An 18,994-nucleotide genomic window follows, 5' to 3' on the forward strand; every position below is an offset into this window, starting at 1 on the left:
AAAGCACGGATTGACTCCGTGGGTTCACCGTCACAATACGCTTTCTCTTGTGAATTTACGCTTCCAGTTCGCATTTAAAACATATACGTAAGGTGGTACTAAATTTCGTCCGTTCAATTTTGTTTTCACAGCTTCGTATTACATGGGCCAAAAAATTTGCTATGGGCCATGGGCCGCCGCCTACCCGGCTCCAACCGAACACGCGCCGGCCGCTAATTTGCCTGGTTTCCTTATTTGTATTCAACCCATGGTCCTCCCGAACCGGTATACGGGCGAGAGAAAAGAAAATAAAAATAGCCCATCCAGCAGCACGACCTGCCTGCAATCCTGCAGCGCGCCGCCGCCTCCTGCCCGCCCCGCCTCACGGCGCGCCGTCGGCCACCCCCTCCGCCGAGCGCCGCCACCGCCTACCCGCCTCCCATCTCGATCCCCGAGCGCCCGACCCGGCCGTCGTTCGTCGCCAGCACCTGCGGATCCGGCTGACCCTCGCCTTCCCCGTCTGTTGCACCTCCTAGCGCCGCCACCCCACCCCTGCCATGCTCTGCCGCCTGGATCCACATCCCCACAACCGGAACGGGTCCTCCTCGAGGAGCTGCGCATCCTCTGCCTGCTCCAACGCTGTACACATCCTCTGGTTGGTTGACTCCCACCGCCTACGATCGTCGCTGCCGTCTGATCAGGGTAATGGATTTGAAGGTTGATATATCTTGAGTTGTCCCATTATCATACTTAATTCAGGATTCAACTCAGGAGAGTGTACAGAACATGCAGGTTTGTATTGTTTCCAGTGTATGTTGGTCATGCATCGGATGTCACTCGGTTTCTAGGAATTTCAAGATGGCATGTAAGCTTCTCCTATTTGACGTATTTTTACTTTCTCAAAATCTCTTTATTAATACCAATGGTGATTTTATTTCTGCCTGATGACTTGCTGTCATATTGTTTTAGCAAAGAAACCAACAAACAAGGAGAAAAAACTTAAACAAGAGAGATGTATGAGGATGCCGGTGTCTCGTCAAACATGTATTGTGTGAGGACACCCTTCGTCCGACCTAATATTGACGATCATCCGCAGGTACACACATACATGTTCTTCCCTGCCGCCTCTTGGTTTAGTTCACATGTCTTGAATTACTTTGATCCTTTTGGTAACTTGGTTTGACCTCTGTGAGGAATCTACGGCAGCACTTCAAAACTCCCAGGTTGCTTTCATCAGCAAGCTTACAGCTGCCACATGGTGGAACTCAATAATACAACACTATACGATGCACCTGAGATTCCAATGGATACCTGTCGAAGCGATGTGGTCATCAGCATGTATGCTCTCAAGCTCCTGGTAGAGCATTTTCCCTTAAACGATGCTATTGTCACATGATGCATATCATGGTTCTGTTGGTTGGTAATTTGACCTGCACAACACTTGCTGATATTATCCTTTCCAGGATGCAGAATGATTCTTCAATTTGGGGTGCCAACTATGCTAGCTTTATATTGCTGAATGTAGGAGCTTATTATTTTCTTGTTATATTAGTTATTCAATGATATTGGGCAGGGAATCTGAATGAACTATTCTTTCTGATTCCTGGAGTTACATGTGTGATTGCTTAGACTCTTCTAATTCTGTCATAGTCTGGTTGGTTGCTTGGCTGAAATAGTTTCTTACGGGCCTCCTTCTGGACCTATTCCCACTTATATAGAATATATTTTCCACTGGTTTCGTCAAACAAAAAAGTCATATACATTAAATATTTAAAGTTTTGTCTTGTTCATACTTTCTAAAGTCTGAAATTGTACTGAAATCAGCATAGAAATTCCGCAAGTAAGAATATTAAAGGTACCCGTGTCATTCATCCCTACTAGATGATAAATGCTACTGCTATTTTTTTCTCAAAGATGCCTCATTTTCATTAAGAAAGCTCAATAGACCAAAATTCCATATCATTTCTTCTTTCTTAAGGAAAACTGACTACAGGTAGCAATCACATGTTCAGCCTATTTTTAGTTGACAATATACTGAATAATTTGACAGTGAACAAGCACAGAACATGCTCTCAAGAAGCGATGGTTTTGAACCTGAATTTATAAAAGAAAATGAACCAATTCGTGTTGAAAATATCTTAGGCAGCAAATCCACCAGGTTTGAGATGTTCACAGAAACATGTCAGTTTCAGGAAACTATAATTCAGAATTGTCTATCTAATCCATCAGTAAGCAAGCAGAGGCCATGTTGTCAAGGAACAGAGTTCAAAAACCATCAATCTCAGGAACACTCTGACCATGTATTTGATTCTGTTGAATACCCAATATATGATAAGATGCTATTTTCATTTGCTAGGCAACCATGAAAAAGTTTCAGCCCAATTCATAATTTAAATTAGTCCTGTGTGTTCTTTTATTCAGTTATTCTAATTTTACTCCTGTGTGTTCTTTTATTTAGTTCTGTGAGGAAGAAGAAGGGATTACATCGATGTGTAATATATTCTTTGTTCTGCAACCATACCTACATGGGATTATAGTTCAGTTAGAAATCTGAGTTTATTTTCCTCCGGAAATGAGCATTAGCCCTCAGAACAGAAACGAACCACACAACTATCCTCCTACTTAATTATTAGTCTGTATGTTCATTATTACAGTAAGTTCAAAAACTGCATTTGTGTATTTGTACCAAGCTTTCTTGCTCATCTCATTCTGTACGTACCATTTTGTATGTCGGAAAGCAATGGTTTCTATATAGAGCTATAGTTCATCTATATGTTTCTGCTATATATTATTGATGTGTTTCCCTCACCTGCTATTTGAATGACAGAATCCTTCAGATCTTTCCCAAGTTTGGTGTTAAAGCTAACAAGACTCCTCCTTCCTGTAAATACAACTTTGAACGAAGGAAAGCAAGACAGGGCCGCCTTTAGATCTTGGATCACTCCATAGCAGGGAGCAAGAGTGGGCACATCCGAGTTTAGATATTCAGTCACCGTTTTGCAATCCATCTCAAGCTCCACGGGTCCTCTGAAAACTTTTGCCAGAGCATGCAGCCGAACCAGGGTTGCCCGGGCCTTCAGCTTCCTCCACACTATTGGAAAATGGTAACTGATAGTATGTCGACAGATAAACTTAGCCTCTGTAATCCCTGGCTACAGCCCCCGCCCATCCCAGCCACTGATCTGCTAAAAACTTGCGTCGGTGTTCAACTACGCCGAGCCCTGTTCGGGCGGTGGACTACTGTATGGGTGGCAGTGAAAGAGGTATTTATGTGGTAAAGGACGGGGTCAGTTGTTCCTTTCCCTTCTCTGAACTCATCTTTTCCATCGCATTGCCCAACTCTTCCTCGTACTTCTGCCAGAAGCTGACAGAGTGCAGAACATATTCTTTTCCTTCACAGACTACTACAACGCACAGGCATCTTCACGAAGAGAACATAGGGATTTTAAGTTTTGTATAGCCTGCACTGGAGGCTGTAGAGTTAAGTTTTTGTACATTTTGCGAATCGTTTTGTTCTAGATTCTCTTAGTGTATATAGTCTAACTATAGAAGATTATTTACTATCTGCAAATTTGCTTTTTTTTTTCCCATTGCTGATCATGTCCTCTCTGTGCACTTGCATCCTTCTGTTAACAGTTTAGTGATCTAATGAGTATTCAGAAGGGACGCTGCATGTTCCTAGATGCATAGCTTTTCTTATATAGATTTTCATTACACTGAGATTTTTTTAGGGATAACAATGGTATTTAAGATAGTTTTTTTTGTCGAATTCTCACAATGAAATCCGAACAAACCATACCTTTAGAGGCCAGCATAATGGCACTTAAAATAAATGCTAATCTGCACTCACGCTGCAATCTGGTGCCCATTCTTCTGGTGATTTGGTCAAATCTACAACCAAGCAAAGATATTTTACATGCTATAAGAACTAAGTTATGGATTTTGTGTTCCCATGTCTATAATATGTGTGCTCTGTCGGTTCCCTGCAAGCTCTTTCGGCCATGACCTCAAGTTCTGCAGCTAGGCTGTGAATGTGTTGGTCCTTCTCACCGTCCACCGATGATGGTGCCCAAGATAAGTGATGGAAGGAGAAAAGGATGTTGCTGTCGCGCGGTCGTCGGAACGACTTGCCGTGGACGTGGCCATGCACTGGATGCCATCGACGACTAGCCTCCGCAAAATACGAATGCATGGGATTCTGCTACAAACATTGGGGAGTGTGTACTGTTGCGGTGCTGTGACATATATACTCTGTGGAAGAAACCCCTGTTTGATTTACAGGTGATGCTGATTCGTCTGGAATCTACTTTTGATAGATCAATCTAGTTTGTTGGCTGCTGTGTGGCTTCATGTGACGCTGCAGTGCACTACGGAGAGGTACAGGTCCCCAGAACTACATGTATGTACCGAATTGTTTCATCTGTCGATTTTGACGTTCAATATTGACTCCTTGATCCCGTTTCTTAGGGTTCATGATTGGCAATTGGTCGTGGGCAATGAACTAAAATGTCTATTAAATGTTCATGGATATCTTAAAAGGAGAACAGTTCAGACTTTAGATGTACATTATATTTGATGCATCAGTCTAATCTGTACTTCAAATTACAGTGTATGATTTGTTTGGACACTACATATATATTTGATGGAGCCGTCTAAGTTAGACTATTGGACATGAAATTACAGTGTACAATTTCCATCCAACTTACTAATTCAATTTTACTTATTTTTATAAACTCTTTAATAATAATTAAACAACATAATAATCTAGAAAATATTTTCCGAAGGATGTTTTTTACATCTTCCTATATCATTTTGATGTGAGATGGGTTGTAAATACAGGTCTATAAATAATTTTATCATAGTTGTTTTTTAACATCTGATAGCCATCGTTTGGGGATAAGCGGCATGTTGAAATTGAGTGGAGAGGGTCCTTGAGCCATGCTTATTAGGGTAAGGGTGTGCGCTATTATTTTTGGAAAAGATACCAGTGATGTCTGCTTATGTGATGATTATGTCATGGATGATATACCCATGTCTATGCCGTCGCGAATATGCCTGTCATGTCGTAGTGTTCTATTTTTTCCCGTTGCAACGTACGAGCATTTGTGCTAGTAATTCACAAATCCAAATTTGCTAATTGTTCTCTAATAGCACCTGCCCCTGTCGCAATTTCCCGATTTCGAAATGTTGCAAAGCCTGGGGTAGAAAAAAAAGGGAGAAATGTTGTGGTTACAGGATGCAATTTCCTCTTCGAATAAACCTCGTAATCGTAAAAAAGTGGGTTTTTTAGTGTTGGGCCTAGCAAAAGAGAAATCGCCATATACTAGGCCCTCCAACTTCTTAAGAGGTTTATCTAAAAGATTCGCGATATAACTAGGAAGACCTTTCAAATACCACACATGAGTCACGGGACATGCGAGTTTGATGTATCCCATTTGGTATCTCCGTATCCGAGAATCCACAAATTCTACCCCGCATTTTTGGCAAAATATTTCGTCTTTGTTTTCATCTCCGCTCGCTCGAGAATTGCCACAAGCACAAATCCCGCTTTTTATGGGTCCAAAGATTCTTTCGCAAAACAATACATCTTTTTCTGGTTTATCGGTTTTATAATGAAAAGTAGAGGGCCTTGTGACTTCGCCAACGACTTCTCCATTAGGTAGGTTTTTGTTAGCCCGAGCCTTTATTTGTTGAGGGGAAATGAGTCCAATTTGAAGTTGTTGATGTTTATATTGGTCAATCATAAAATAGAAATAAGAAAATAATTTATATTTATTCCGATCAAACTTCCTCCCTATTAACCTGGAAGTTCTTTTCAGATATAAGGAAATGATTTAGTTCTAGAGCCAAAGATCGTAGTTCTCGAACGAGCACTCGAAAAGATTCTGGAGGATCCTCATGATTAGGTATTCTTTTCCCCCGGATCGTAGCATTAAGTATTTCTTGGCGAGCTATAAGATGGTCAGATTTGTAAGTAAGTATCTCTTGTAAAATATGAGTAACACCAAATCCTTCTAAAGCCCAAACTTCCATTTCTCCTACTCGTTGTCCCCCTTGCTTGGCTCTTCCTCTAACCGGTTGTGGTGTAACAAGTGAGTAGGGCCCAGTAGAACGCCCATGAATTTTCTCATCAACTTGATGAATTAATTTTAAGATATAGGACTTCCCTATTAGAACAGGTTGCTCAAAGGGGTCGCCTGTTCTTCCATCAAATATTCTGATTTTTCCCAGGTACTCGGGTTCAAATATCCATGGATTTTTTGTTTCTTTACTGGCTTCATATAATTCTGAAAACACAAGTTTTCTTGAAGCCTCTTGCTCATATCTCTCATCAAAGGGTGCTATTCTATAACGTTTCTTTAGCAGATCCCCGCTAATCCGAGCGAGCTTTCAAATATTTGTCCCACATTCATTCGGGAGGGTACTCCTAAGGGATTGGAGACCATATCAACGGGTGTTCCATCTTGCAAATAGGGCATATCTTGCCTACGCAAAATTTTGGAAATGATCCCTTTATTCCCATGTCTTCCGGCTACTTTATCCCCAACTTTGATTTCACGTTTCTATAAAATATATACACGAACCATTATGTCGATTGGGTCCCTTTGGATCCATTTCACATCGATAACGCACCCTCTTCCACCTATAGGTAATTTCAGAGAAGTTTCTTTTGAAGTGGAAACCTCAAGGCCAAATATGGCCCGTAATAATCCAGCTTCCGTGATATAAGATGATTCGCTCGCTATATGAGGCGTTAATTTACCTACTAAAATATCACCAGTTTCTACCCAGAATCCCAACCTAACAACTCCATTTCTGTCCAAATTGCGGAGTAAATGTTCTTCTAGATGTGGTATTTCTTTAGTGATTTTTTCAGCGGAGCCCTGGCTTGTCGTATCCGTCTGAATTTCATATTTCCGGATGTGAAAAGAGGTATAAATATCTTCATATACCAAACGTTCACTAATTAGTACCGCGTCTTCAAAATTGTAACCTTCCCATGGCATATAAGCTACTAATATGTTCTTTCCTAAAGCATGTTCGCCCCCAACTGTAGCAGCTCCTTCTGCTAAAATTTGTCCTTTTTAATGGATTTACCCCGTGGAACCCGGGGTTTTTGGTGCATACAAGTATTTTTGTTAGAGCAGCGGTGGTTAACTAAAGGAATAATTATAGTCTTCCCACTACTTGATAAAAGTATCTTATGACTATCAGTAGAAATGATCTTTCCCTCGCGTTCAGCTATAATGGAAACCCTCGAATCTAGAGCTGTTTGGCGTTGCAATCCAGTTCCAACAATGCATTTCTCGGACCGAGAAAGCACAATTGCTTGGCGCTGCATATTAGAACTCATTAAAGCCCTATTCGCATCATTGTGCTCAATAAAAGGAATGAGAGAACCCCCAGTAGAAAAATATTGGAAAGGAAAAATACATCTAACATGAATCTGTTCCCATGCAATAGTCAAGAATTCCTGACGGTATCTAGCCGGAACAACATGTTCTTCCTGAATACCTTGATTCGAGACAAAGAATTTCCTGCTGCTATCATATAATATTCATCTCTATTTGGTGATAGATAAACCACCTGTCTCTCTTTTTTTTCTTTTTCTTTCTCAGCAGATATTTCATAAAACGGACTCTATATGGATCCCCACAAGTGATCAATTCTCGCATGAATTGCTAAGGATCCAGTAAGTCCAACAATGATTCCTTCAGACGTGTCAATTGGACAAATATGCCCATAGTGACTCGGATGAATATGTCGGCTCCGTAAACTTGCGGTTCTCCCCGTCAACCCTCCAGGATCTAAACAACTCACTTTTAGCCCATGAACAGTTTGTGTCAATGGATTCGTTTGATCAAAAACTTGAGATAACGGGTATGTGCCAAAAAAGGTCTCATAAGTAGTTATTAATAAAATTGAAGTTGAAGTTGGAGTTACCAAAGTTTGGGGAGTCGGTTTCGATTGACATATGAAATAGTATTTTGAACTGCATGTTGTATACGACGAAGAGCCAATCCAAATTGATCTTGTAACAGATCCGCAACCAAACGAATACGTTTATTTTTCAAGTGATTCATATCGTCATCGTCAAGTATACCTGTTCCAAATTTCATTCCAATCAAATGATCCGTAGCGGCCAATACATCTCGTGCTAACAAGAATGTATTGTTCGGAGGTATATCAAGATTAAGTCTCCGATTCATATTTCGTCGACCAATCCTTCCTAATTCACATTTTTGTTGAAAAAACTTCTTTTGTAATTCCTTGCATAAGGACTCCGAAAATAGCAGGTCCCCACCTACACAAGCAAATTGTTGATAAAACTCCAAAATAGCTTTTTATTTTGACTCAATCCTCTTCTTCTCCTTAGCATTCGGGAAAGACAAGAAAATTTCAGGGTAGGAAACATTATCTAGAATTTCTCTTAGATTCGAACCCATAGCTGATGATAAAACTAGAATAGATATCTTTTGTTTTCTACTCACGCGAGCCCATATCCTTTCTTTTTTATCAATTGCTAATTCCGATCTCCCCCCAATCTGATATTATAGTGCCAGTGTAGATAGAAATTCCCTTATGATCTAATTCCGAGCGGTAGTAAATACCAGGACTTAGCAATATTTGATTGATCACAATTCGATATATTCCATTTATAATAAAGGTTCCTAAGGAATTCATTATAGGAATGTTTCCGATAGAAATGGTTTGCTTTTGCACATCGAAACCAAAAATTAATCTCGCAGATACATATAATTCGGAAGAATAGGTGAGTGATTCATAGACAACATCTCTTTCTTTTATCGAGGGTTCTAGCAATTGATATCCTTTCGCAAATAATTGAAATGCAATTTCGTGATCTGGATCTTTAATTGTTGGAAACTTGTCAAGTTCTTCTGCCAAGGCTTGATTAATGAACCTACAAAATCCCTCGAACTGGATCTGACTAAATCCGGGTATTGTGGACATTCCCTCATTTCCATTCCGGAGCATCTTAATCTTAAGTTTCCTGTTTATCAAAGAAAAATTCCATTATCAGCTCACTCTTCATCAATCCCTCTGGATCGATCTAGCAATCATGCAATCTATATTCTGTTTACTGAATCACATGAAATTCTAGGGAACTCCACATACGTATTTCATATATGTATTTCATACATATGAATAGAGACCATTTGGACGAAAGTTCGAGTTTGCCAGGGGTACAAATGAAATGAAAATGAATTGATAAAACATTCCTAAAAAAATTCTGCCACTTATACTTTATGTTATGATATTCTAATCAGATTGGATGGCAAAGATTTCTCATTTTATCTCCTTTCTATGAATGTAATAAAGTCATAATATAATATACTAGAAAGTTTGACTTTACTTCGATTTAGAATAGCGTGCTTACTTTAATTTCTCAAAATAATTTGAGGGTTCTTTTTTATTTCGGATCGGAGTAGTATAATTACTAGAAAATTCAGTATTTCAATGTGGAATTCTAAAATAAAGTAAGTCCCTTTTTTAAGTACATGCCAATCTAGTTATCCACCTCTCCCCATATCCATGCTTTTCTTTTATCGTAATTTCATTTGGGTAGGCCAAGATAGTCAGGTTATACTCTATATCAGAGCAAATTCCCTTTTTTTATTCAAGATATTTAATTTAATACTTTGAAAAATTAAAGCATGATTCCCCATAGAGATATGTACATAAAGGGGATCTTTGGATAATAATGTTGTTCGGACCTAAAGTTTACCTATAAACAGACTAAGCATAAAGCCATAATATTTCATTATGCCATTGAAGGGGGGGAGATAATACCGATTTAAGAGTAGTTCACTACTGCAATAAAAAAAGAGAATTCTAGTTAACGGTTCCAATTTATTCTGAATTTTGCAGCCTGTGAATAGAAATCCACTTTTTCTTCTTTTTCATCTCAATAGAAAGAAATGGGAAGTTTTATTGTGTTAACAATGTATTTTTTAAGATAGAATCTATCGAGGAGAATAATAGAAACTGGATCAAAAAAAGCAGGAATAGATTTTTTGAAAAAGATTCGAAAAAAGTAAGTAGAATTATATTCAAAATAAAAGGGGCTTTTCGTAAGAAAATGTGGAAGAATATTTGTTGTTTTCTAGATTTTTGATCGGATTTTTTGGCGGCATGGCCAAGCGGCAAGGCAGGGGACTCCAAATCCTTTATCCCCAGTTCAAATCTGGGTGCCGCCTGATCAATAAAATACTTAGGGTTTTTTTATAGTGCTGATCGAATTCGATAAATTTTTACTTTGCATAAGTTCGGGCAAGAGAGTAACTGGGCCTGCCGATATTGGGTTTAGAGAAACCATACCATAGTTCTATCCTCAAACTAGGGTTAGGGTTTGTTTTGACGGTAGTGGACAAAATGGTTATCAATAGGGGCGAGGTAGTGTTTCCTTATTCTTTTATTATATGAATTTGAATTGGTTATTAATTGAGATTTGATTTGATAATTTTAAAATACGAGGATAAGATGTCAGAAATCTTGGTATCCAAAGAAGGGTCTCTAAGGGGTATTCTTTTTTTTCAATCTAAGATTCAAGAAGGGACTCCACAAAAGAATATCTAGACTTACTAATTATTATACATTTTTTTCTCGTACATCTTATGTTACCTACATACACTAAAGTAAGGACTACTTAATTCTAACGAGAATCAGATTAAATAGGTCGATCAAAAATCAATTTAGGAGTTGTGTTATGGATAAAATCTCTTCATTCTTTCATAGAATGGTACAAAGCAAGGCTGCAGGGTTTAGGTCAAAAATAAACATTAGGTAAGGTAGGTATCCAATAAATACTTATCTATCGATAATTTTATGGTATATTCGGGCGTCCTTTGCTTAAAAAAAGAGTAACAAAAGGAATAAAAAATCTTCATATCCCCGCTTCTTCTATTCAGGACATCATTCCCGTACTCTTTCTTTTTTAAGGAAAAAAGGGCTATAGTATCCTATTTTTAATGCTCTCTAATTCTACCAGAATTCCTATAAGAATTTGTTAGGAGTAAATTCCTTGAACTGATTGATCCATGGCCTTAGGGCAGAATCCCTTTTTGACTCTGTACCCTTGATTCCACTATGATTATTGATCAATAGTAGAATAATCCCTTCATAGAAATAGGAGACATAATTTAGATGGATATAGTAAGTCTCGCTTGGGCTGCTTTAATGGTAGTCTTTACATTTTCTCTTTCACTAGTAGTATGGGGAAGGAGTGGACTCTAGGGATACTACTAATTGATTAAGTAATCAAATTGTTGTATCAATTCTTTTCTTTAATGGATCATTTTGCATTAATCATTTTGTCAAACGTTATTCTTTAATCTTTTTCTTTAGTTTTGTTTCACTCCTGTAAGAAACTCTTGTATTGTAAGTTGTAATGTAAGAAAGAGCCATTATACCAATTCAGAATTTCTACTAGAAATGACGAATGGTTAAAAAAAGTTCCATACATAAGAAAATTAGACTTTCTTCCACGGAACTATTCACGGCATATCACACATTTTCCATTTCCTTTTACTATTTACTATAGTCTATTTTTAATATTATTTTTCTTTCCTTCCATGGATTCTTTGGTCAAGAATTGTCTTAGATTTTTTATTTTGACCTGATTGAAATTAAGTGGATGCAATGAAAAAAGAAATTGAATTAGACTACTTAACTATTTCAATCTACTAATCTATTCTATGTAGATTCAAAGATAATATAATAGAAAGAATCTAAAGTGCCGTAGAAAAAACTATATGTAGTTCTTTCTACCACACTTTAAGATTCCAACCAGATCCTCTCATTTAAGACTTGGATTTTTTATTTAATCCCTTTTTAATTTCTTCAGTTATTAATTGGAATTCCAATTAATTATTTTGGCTGACTGTTTTTACATAAATAATAAGTAAAAAAGAAGCAGGAACTAGAATGAACAGTGCAGTAGCAATAAATGCGAGAATAATGACTTCCATAACCTCTTTATTTTTTATTTTCACAATAACTCAGGATGTAATCCCATGGAGAGGGAAAAGGGGTATCTTGTAAATTCAAGGGTAGGGCTTGCATTCTGATAATACTGAATCAATTCAATATTATGAATATCGGATCTATCAATCAATTCATGGATGAGAGTTATATAGTATAACATAGGAAGATCCTCTATCCACACTAAGACCAAAATGGGTTTTTTGATTGGATTAGGAATTCCCTCTTTTTTAATCCTTTTCTACTTTTTATTTTCTATATCTCTAACCCACGAGCTTTCTTAATCTTATACTTTCTTAATCTTATACAATTTCCCTTCTTTTTTCTTATAGTTATACATACAATTATGTATGTATTATATGACCAACTTTCTATGGGTCACATAGACATCCAAATAAGCAGTAGAAGTGAGATGGGGAAAAGAGGTCTGAAATAAAAAGGGAATACGATTTATGTATGGATTTCGGTAAAATACCGGTACTCTATTCCATAAGAGTGGAATAGGAAATTAAGATGAGGATGGTAAAAGGAAATATCAATTTCTCCATTCATTGAACCCTAGTTCGGGACTGACGGGGCTCGAACCCGCAGCTTCCGCCTTGACAGGGCGGTGCTCTAACCAATTGAACTACAATCCCCGTGGGGTGTATGGCATACCCGTTCTTAAATAGAACTGTAAGAAGATTCGATTCGTCTTTCGTACTCTAAGAAATAGACGAATCATATACTACATACCCACATATTATATTATATGTGGGTATAGTGAGAGTGACATAACTAGTATGTCGTGATTTTTTATCACTAAAAATGGATAATAATCCAGCCTTCAATAAGAAAAACTCTTTTGTTTGTAAGGAAGGAATGAGAGAGATATGGATTAGAAAAAAAATCCTTTTTTCTTTATCTTTTATTTCTATAGATCAGACATTTTATTTTATGGAAGAAAAACAAAAGGATTTAGTTCATACTCACGAAGCCCTAGATTTTTGGTTTGGGCCGAGCTGGATTTGAACCAGCGTAGACATTGTCAACGAATTTACAGTCCGTCCCCATTAACCACTCGGGCATCGACCCAGGAAGAATTCATTCTAGGGTTTTTGCTAATCTATGATTAACCTCCTTTCATAATACTCCCTACCCCTAGGGGAAGTCGAATCCCCGATGCCTCCTTGAAAGAGAGATGTCCTGAACCACTCGACAATAGGGGCATCACTAGACGATAGGGCCATATACAACCGCTCGTGATTATACTATAATCATAGTATGAGCAGTTTTTTGGAATTGTCAATATACTCGAAAAGTATAAATAGATCCAAAGCAAAGAGTTTTTCCAAATTTTCTGTTATGTTTTCATCTAGGATTTTTTAGTTGATTGTTATAGATTAATTCTCCGTGCTTCATTTAGTGTTCAGACCAAAAATGCATCCATCCCGCACTAAGTCATAAAATTCTCTATAAATATAGAGAAAGTTTCAAAAACAAAGAAAAAAAGTGAATCAATTTAGTAGAAAAGTACTCTATCAGATTCGAACCAACGACTTACGTCTTAGCACGAGATTACTCTACCACTAATTTAAAAAGCTCTTTATCGAATTTGAACCGATGACTTATGCCTTACCATGGCATTACTCTACCACTAAGTTAAAAGGGCTTTTTATTTAATTCAAAAATTAGCCACTTGGATTTCCCATTATGGGTCTACTGCATAACGTACATATTATATATATATATAATATAGAGATAGAGAGAGACATTATGTAGATATTGTATATGTATATATCGATATCTTGAGAGCACAAAATAAAATTAATAAAAAACATACCCTACATAACATATCCAACTCTTCTTGGTTCAGGGTTTTCCGTTTCCGAAGACTAGTAAAATAGGCGGATTCTGGATCCCCAAGGATTCAACGGTATATGGATATGGAAAATATAAGATTTCCGATCCTAGCGGGAAAAGGCGGGGAACAGATACCCAATAGGATATATGATCCTTGGGAGGAACTTTTGGTAATGGCCTTGATCCTCTATGCTATTTTTTATGTGTTCTTAGTTCTATTGAACTTTTTTCATTCTTTTGAACAAGAATCTAATAAACTAGAATTGAGTCAGTGGAAAAAAGGAGAGAGAGGAAAGTGTTAAATGCAGAGAGTCGACTAATCAGAGACTTTTATGATCTTCTTTACATAAGGTAAATCTGTCGGCCCTTTCCGTTTTTTCTTTAAGTTACAACTCTTTTCTGCTTACTTCTATCTAGCCATAGGGAAAGTCTATGATGAATTTGGAAAACTCATGTCACTCTTACTCTATGGCTCGGACTTAATGGGGGAAGAAAAAATCTTCCATAATTTCTTTTTTGTTCAATTCTGGACAAAAAAGAAAAGGAAAAAAGGAATTTATAGGGACAACGTTACCCACTATGTCCCCTAGTTTATATTGTAGGAATAATAAAAAAATTTAGCAGTCGGACACACTTACATCCTTGCAAAGTAAATAATTATTATTGTAGTCATAACCGTAGAATAGGATCCTAATCAAAATAAATACATTTGGTTCAGGCGCTATTAGCATGGTAAGAAAAGATTTTTTTACAGACCAGAGGGGCCATCTAAATCCTAAAGTAAAGGCGAGCGATCGAAGTAGAAGTACCAACGGCTCAATGTCATGAACCTTCTCCATCTGATTCAATAAGGGGGAATTAGCCTTCTTGTCAAATGGCTATCCTTGACAAAGGGTACCATTTATACCATAATCTACAATGTAGCGGGTATAGTTTAGTGGTAAAAGTGTGATTCGTTCTATTAATAACTGAATTTGAAATGATATACTTAAGGCATCCTTAAGTTTTTTATTTTTATATTCCGATGAAAACTTTAGTTCTTATAAAGGATTAAATCATTTTCCTCTCAATAGCATATTGAGGAAGAATATACATTCTGGCGATTTGTATCCAAAGACTAATTTAAATTGCATCCAAAATAAAAATAGGATTATGAGTACAGAGTCGCGAAGCATCATTTTGCATTGGATTAACTATTCCAATTTTTAAAATATGAGTAAAGGATCTATGGATGAAGATACAAAAAAGTTGATTTCCAATCGTAACTAAATCTTCTTAAAATAAGGAATAAGGAAGCCAAATAGCTAAAAAACGATAGTTTTGGTTTACTAGAACCATCCGCATATTGTTTCAGCTTGGTGGAAACCCAATTCTGTTCCTCAGGATCTCTTGAATGAAATTAGGTAACGAAGTAAGTAGATTAGATGGATTTAGATAGAATTTCTATCTCCTACTCTATAAGGATCATCTAGAAAGCGGAGAGCTTTGGTTCCATTCAAATAGAAAAGCTGACATAGATGTTAAGTGGTGAGAATATCCATAAAGGAGCCGAATGAAATCAAAATTTCATGTTCGGTTTTGAATTAGAGAGATTAAAAATAATCAACCACCATCGACTATAACCCCTAGCCTTCCAAGCTAACGATGCGGGTTCGATTCCCGCTACCCGCTCCATTCTGTATAAAAGGAGTATTCTATTTGTCTAGACATGTTAGAGGCTTGTGTTCAAGCCTTTTTTGTCCACCAGTTTCTGGTACTCCAGAGCGGAGTAGAGTAGTTTGGTAGCTCACGAGGCTCATAACCTTGAGGTCACGGGTTCGATTCTCGTCTCCGCACTTAGCAGTCTATATAAAAGGACTATTCTATTTCTCTAGATATGGTAGAGGGGCGTATCCAAACCTTTTTTATTCATTAGTTCTCGGCCCTAGAGGGCAAAATTGAGCAGTTTGCGAAGTCACTTGCCTTTAAAAAAAAGAAGGCGCAATGTTTCTCCCTATCCTGCAGAAAATAAAAATGAAATGAAAGGGATAGTCTACCTCTCCCTTCCCTTTAAAAAGAGTTTGCCTGTTGTTTGCCTCAGTTAATACCCAATTTTTGGAGCTCTGTTGGCGAGTTCTATTTCTGCCTCCGGAGCGCCCTCTTTTTTGAGTGGGATGCAAAGGAAGGGTAAGATAGTAAGGGATACGGCACTAGACTAACACCTGATTAATACTTAATTTAATATAAGTAGTTAAACAGTTAACTAGACTAAACTTTTTATCATTGTACTTCGATAAATTAAGCGGGCGAGCGGCGGGAATCGAACCCGTATCTTCTCCTTGGCAAGGAGATATTTTACCATTTAACTACGCTCGCTACGGTATATATTTTATAGCGTATATCCGCCTGGGTCGACCGTTTCATTTCATTTTCTATTATATTAGAGTTTTCCTTTTTTTATTATCTGTCAATGAATATTCTAATGGGAATGGAATTTCATAATACTGAAAGAGAAGAGCTAGCAATTCGAAACGCAAATTGCGTTTTAATACGTCTCACTATTCTAATTTTTTTAGAAGAAATGGCCTTTATTATTTCTTTTTTATGGGGTTAATAAATATTAACCAAATTTAATTTAAGAAATGAGAGAATTCGGAATAGCTACGAGAAAGACTAGTCCAATCCATAATGATGTACCGGAAAATACACCATTTTAATTATTTGACCAACCATCGGGAGAAGCAAATACAAGGGGTACACTAATTACTAAGACTGAGGAAGTCACAATTAATGCAAAAATAGCTAATTAGAAAGCAATAGTCATATTTCTAATCCTCCAAGCTACCATCAAATAAAGTTGACTACATATTTGATCCCTCACTTAAACTAAAATTGTAAAAAAATACAAGAAGTAGGAGGGGTTTAATCATGAATCCATTGATTCTTCTCTTTAATTCAAATTTATTACTTAAACCGCTTTTTTATTTGGATATGGGGGTGAGAAGAGATTATTTACTCTTTATTTCACAAGCGGGTATAGCAGATCCTGTATCCGTGTATACAATATACAGAGATATATCGAAAAGGAACTTGTATCTGATATCTTTCTAGAGGCTAATAAATCTTTTTATTTTTTATATGGCTATGTTCTATTTGTAGGAGTAAAAAAAGGATTAGGCTGTGGAGAGATGGATGAGTGGTTGATAGCTCCGGTCTTGAAAACCGGTATAGTTGTAGGAACTATCGAGGGTTCGAATCCCTCTCTCTCCTTTTGCTTATTGAATACGTTTGTTTCTTTCATTTTTTCTGTCCCTTATCTTTCTTTCATAAAAAGGAATGAATGGCTCGGCTAGATGGAATAACCGAGCCAGAACATAAAAAAGTAGAACATGTATACATAAGAAAATCTTAGTTAAGAGGGTTCATGTAAAGAATATGTTCCAAATAACGATCGATTCCCTTTTCAAAACCTGCTACAGCAGCTCGGGCTCTTCCTGCATGCCATAAATGGCCCACAAAAAAGAAGAATCCTAGAACAAAATGAGAAGTTGATAACCAACTTCTAGGAGAGACATAATTAACTGCATTGATCTCGGTAGCTACGCCACCCACGGAATTTAAAGAGCCCAAAGGAGCGTGGGTCATATATTCTGCTGAGCTTCGTTCTTGCCAAGGTTGTATGTCTTTTTTCAACATACGCAAGTCCAAACTATTGGGGCCCCTTAGAGGTTCTAACCATGGAGCATGAAGGTCCCAAAACGCATAGTTTCCCCTTCAAAGATAACCTCCCCGGTTGGGGAATGCCTTAGATATTTACTTAAACATGTGGGTCCTTGAGCGGATCCCACATTAGCTCCAAGACGCTGGTCTCTAACTAGAAAAGTAAATGCTTGAGCTTGAGAAGCTTTTGGCCGGGTGGGTCCATAAAACTCATTTGGATAAGCTGTATTATTGAACCATACAAAACAACAAGCGATAAAACCAAAGACAGATAAAGCAGCTAAACTATAAGACAAGTAACCTTCTCCAGACCATACAAATGCACGGCGAGCCCATGCGAAGGGTTTGGTTAAAATATGCCAAATTCTACCAAATACACAAATAAAACCCAACTATACATGCCCACCAATTATATCTTCTAAATCATCTACACTAACAATCCACCCTTCTCCACCAAAAGGAGATTTTAGTAAAATAACCAAATATAACACTGGGACTAAGGGTCAAATTGGTAATTTTTCTTACATCTCCCCCAGGGGCCAAGGTATCATATACACCTCCAAAATAAAGAGCCTTGAGTACTAGAAGAAAAGCACCTAGACCTAGCAAAATTAAGTGAATCCCCAAAATTGTAGTCATTTTATTTCTATCTTTCCAGACATAACCAAAGAATGGAAAAGATTCCTCAAGAGTCTCGGGTCCCAGAAGCGTGTGATAAATGCCACCGAAGCCTAAGACTACGGAGGAAATTAGGTGAAGTATGCCAGATACAAAGTACGGAAAAGTATTTAGAACTTCCCCTTGGCCCTACTCCCCAACCTAGAGTAGCTAAGTGTGGAAGTAAAATCAACCCTTGTTCATACATGGGCTTTTCTGGTACGAAATGGGCCACTTCAAATAGGTTCATTGCTCCGGCCCAGAATACGATTAATCCAACATGGGCTACATGAGCTCCAAGTAGTTTACCAAACAAATTGATAAGTCTGGCATTCCCAGCCCACCAAGCAAAGCCGATGGTTTCTTGGTCACGACCAGCTAAAACGAAAGTTCCATTAAAGAGCATTTCCACATGGTAGAACCTCCTCAGGGAATATATGATTTTTGTCGTGGAGTTGACACGGCAAATGTCCTAGAGCGAGGACTTAGTCGTAGGAACATCACACTAGGAAGCTTGCATGCCTGCAGGTCGACTCTAGAGGATCCCCGGGTACCGAGCTCGAATTCGCCCTATACTAGTCGGACCCTTACGACGAAGGTAAAAGCCTACGTCTAGTTGGGATTGGTATTGCTGAAGTTTTGATCTCCAAGAGGCTTAACTCGCCGGCTTGGTTATCGACTTGGTTGTTTCTTGTCCTAAACCGCCACCGGGTCGTCCCCTTATATACACGGGTTGACGCCTGGTGGCCTACAGAGTCCCGGCCGGCTCATAATCATGTCCGGCTCGGTGACTTCCTTTACATGCCTTTCTTTA

General features: G+C 37.8%; 1 long non-coding RNA gene, 4 other non-coding genes and 1 pseudogene across 10 annotated transcripts; 2 read left to right on the forward strand and 4 right to left on the reverse strand.

Annotated features, from left to right (window-relative positions):
* Positions 1–269: 269 nt before the first annotated feature.
* Positions 270–4,650, forward strand: LOC125551514. Of its 6 annotated transcripts, none has more exons than XR_007302749.1 (6): positions 270–681; positions 763–844; positions 949–1,075; positions 1,186–1,336; positions 2,807–4,356; positions 4,447–4,650. It is a non-coding gene; the product is annotated as an uncharacterized LOC125551514 (long non-coding RNA). The 6 variants fall into 6 exon arrangements; XR_007302750.1 differs by having other exon boundaries at positions 1,186–1,317; XR_007302751.1 differs by having other exon boundaries at positions 1,173–4,356.
* A 5,478-nt stretch (positions 4,651–10,128) lies between these two features.
* TRNAW-CCA lies at positions 10,129–10,199 on the forward strand. The gene has a single exon. It is a non-coding gene; the product is annotated as a tRNA-Trp (tRNA).
* A 2,347-nt stretch (positions 10,200–12,546) lies between these two features.
* On the reverse strand, positions 12,547–12,620 carry TRNAD-GUC. The gene has a single exon. It is a non-coding gene; the product is annotated as a tRNA-Asp (tRNA).
* A 354-nt stretch (positions 12,621–12,974) lies between these two features.
* TRNAY-GUA lies at positions 12,975–13,056 on the reverse strand. The gene has a single exon. It is a non-coding gene; the product is annotated as a tRNA-Tyr (tRNA).
* A 3,052-nt stretch (positions 13,057–16,108) lies between these two features.
* TRNAG-GCC lies at positions 16,109–16,179 on the reverse strand. Its single transcript has one exon. It is a non-coding gene; the product is annotated as a tRNA-Gly (tRNA).
* A 539-nt stretch (positions 16,180–16,718) lies between these two features.
* Positions 16,719–18,994, reverse strand: part of LOC125554726 — an 11,828-nt pseudogene continuing 9,552 nt past the window's right edge.

The sequence above is a fragment of the Triticum urartu genome, chromosome 4, assembly GCF_003073215.2.
Source record: "Triticum urartu cultivar G1812 chromosome 4, Tu2.1, whole genome shotgun sequence".
Taxonomy (NCBI): domain Eukaryota; kingdom Viridiplantae; phylum Streptophyta; class Magnoliopsida; order Poales; family Poaceae; genus Triticum; species Triticum urartu.